Source organism: Etheostoma spectabile, chromosome 14, assembly GCF_008692095.1.
Source record: "Etheostoma spectabile isolate EspeVRDwgs_2016 chromosome 14, UIUC_Espe_1.0, whole genome shotgun sequence".
In the NCBI taxonomy this organism is placed as follows: domain Eukaryota; kingdom Metazoa; phylum Chordata; class Actinopteri; order Perciformes; family Percidae; genus Etheostoma; species Etheostoma spectabile.
Window position 1 is genome coordinate 464,975 of NC_045746.1, and position 3,202 is coordinate 468,176.

Sequence of the window (3,202 nt, forward strand, 5' to 3'; positions counted from 1 at the left end):
AACCAAAAAATGGTGTCTGCAAAAGTTAGGGCACCCTCCGGAGTTTAATACCTTGTACTGCTCCCTTTGGCAAGTATCAGCTTGTAAACGCTTCTTGTAGCCAACCAAGAGTCTTTCAATTCTTGTTGGAGGTATATTTGCCCATTCGTCCTTACAAAAGTCTTCCAGTTTTTTGAGATTTCTGGGCTGTCTGTCACACACTGCTGTTTTAACCCTCATGTTGTCCTCTGGTCAAATTGACCTGTTTTCCTTCATCAATGTTCTTTTTAATGACCCAAAATAACATGATTGATCTCACACAATGCTCTTTGGCAAGTACAAATCTCTACTTTCATTAACTTTGGGATGTCTTATACAATTTTATAGCATTTGAGAAAAAAAAACTTGAAGGGGTTTGGGAATAGTATTTAGTAAAAGTTGACATATTCCAGTCTGTAATTATCCTTCAACATACATTCCTTTAATTTTAGTTGAAATAATTCCTAATTTCTACTTTCTAACTCAAACATTTGGTATAATTTCCTATATATGAGGTTTTTTTTACCATAAATTCCAAAAATAACTGTAAAACTAAAGTTAATAGGCTAGTGTTTTGTAGTGTTAAACGTCTAAAAAAGGGAGAAACATTGAAAAAAGTGTTGAAAAAACAAAACGTAAAAAAAACTTTAAAATATTGATAAAAAGCATCAACAAAAATGCTGATTTTCAATTTTGACGGGAGGACTACAAGGGTTAAGGTCTATCTATAGATTTTCAAATATGTTGATGTCAGGAGATTGTGAAGTGTGTATATATAAATAGTGTGTATATATATGTATGTGTGTGTGTGTGTACATATATATATATATATATATATATATATATGTGTATATGTGTGTATGTACATATATGTGTATATGTGTGTATGTATATACATATGTGTGTGTGTGTATGTATGCATGTGATCCAATGATTTGTGAACACCCCACATCTGACTCATAATGTTCAAAATGTTCTTGAAGGGAAGCGTCATAATGATCTTTTCCCCCTGTTTCCCCTGTCTCCACTCTAAGCTAAGCTATGGCTGTTTTCAGGCATGTGTGTTCTGTGTCAGTGCTTAAATTGAAGACTAAAATAACAAATTCTTGTTTGTGTCCAAGTAGTTGTAATATGGTGTTGATAAAAAAAGGAGCCAAAAGCCAAACTGTTACCGTTAAAAAGAACAATGCTGAACAAGATGGATGCCAAAAGAGCAAATTTAACCGATCTACATCTCTGCTAAAATGGCGCAATAATAAATCTGTCAGTTTGTAGAAGCAACAAAGATCTTTATCTGATCAAAACATCTCTTTATTAAATAAAATGTAGAAATATTTAGACGGTTTCTTCCTTCATCATGATAAAGCTGGGCAACAGAGAAAAACATTCAGTTTGGAATTAACCCATTGTTTTGCGTGTTGTTGCCAATGACAGCATTGACAACATGCAACTCGGGGAGTTGCATGTTTTGTTCAGCTAGTCTATGAAGATGGCTCAGTTTGGACAGACCAGCATTAATCAACTACCCCACTCTTCCGCCTATTCCAAGCTAATCTGATTTAGTCATTCATTGCTGATGTTCCTTCCACTATCAACGATTTATAATGAAGAATTATCTCTGCCGGTCAATCTAGTCTTGAAGCAACGCCCCGCATACAAATAGAGAAAAAAATCGAATTGGCTTTGCTACATTTTTATTTTCTGTCAGTCTTCTCATTTTTTCAACTGCATGTACAATAAGGTCCAACTGCCTTAACACTACCATCAATATGTTAAGCACATTGTTACCTGAAGCCTCTGTGCAAAGACCCAGCAAGACTAATTAAACCTATGAAACCATGTGAACTGTTTTCCCTAGAGAAATAATTGTAGTATGTGCTCTATTTAATTAGGGCAGAGCCAAATAATAGTAAGCAATAAATGTAAATGTTGAAACGTTCATTAAAGGAACACGCCACCGTTTGTTTAGTAGGGCTTATCACAGTCTCCGTTAGCTGTAGATACGTAGGCCAATGCATTTTTTGTCTCAGTATATTGGCTGTGCTTCCACCCAAGTCAATATCTGTCTAGGAATTTGTCTAGTCTTACTATGCATTGCTATTTGTACTTGTGAATACGCACGCCACAAGAAGTAATTAAGTTGTTGTTGTTTTTTGTTGGCTCACCTTTACCCACAACATGCTAATCGGCAACATAGGATTCCATTCACTACGCTAAGATAACTAGCACTGCTGCACTGGACTAAGACAATGCATGCATTGAGACAAAAAATGCGTTGGGCCACCCATCAACAGCTAAGGGAGACCGTGGTAAGCCCTAATTCACCCTTTCCTGACAGACCCTGAACTAGATTTGATGTTTTGGTCAAGACTAAACAATAATTTTTTGAGAAACATAATGAAAAGGGGTGGTTGAATAATAAGATAATAATAAGACTGTGATTTTCATTTGAACAAATATAAAAAACGACAGCAGGATTAAATATCCAAAACAAAATTAAACTGGACAAGCACCCAATTTGACAATTTCTGGCTTGTTCATTTTGTCATGTAGCGCTTTTCAAAACATATTACAAAGTGCTTTACAACTAGATAAAATCAGACAACCAAACCAAACCCAACAGTTAAATATGTGTTCTGCTCCATAAAACAACAGGTAGATTTACAATAAGAAGGAAGGAACGAGGGTCAAAGTACAGTAAGGAAGACTAGACAGCACAGACAGAGCATTTAAAGCTTTGTACAGGTGAGTCAGACATTAATGCTTTGACTGTGCTACTGTATTTTTAACTGCATGAAGCATTCAAGAGTTAAAGAGACCATGAATTCTCACTGGTTATAGGAAAACTATGGAATGTCAACAAAAGAAAAACAGCAAAAACAACAACAAAACAAATCCATAACATTTTGTTGACAAAATTTGTTAACAATGTGGAGGAGTGAAAAAGAAAATCTGAATCAAGGAATCCAAGAAGAAAGATCTGTTTGTCAGAATTAAAAAATGAAGGTAGTTTGCCCTTTATTTGGGTTCATTGTTTTTTCTAACTACATAATGTCACCTTAATCTGTTGTTTTTCAGTGTTTTAGTAGTGCCATTATAGGTCATTTCCAGTCTGAAATATGCAGAGAGAAATATATGATGGGGTGGAGCAGGAAATTAGTGTGGGTGACAGGCACAGTGTTGC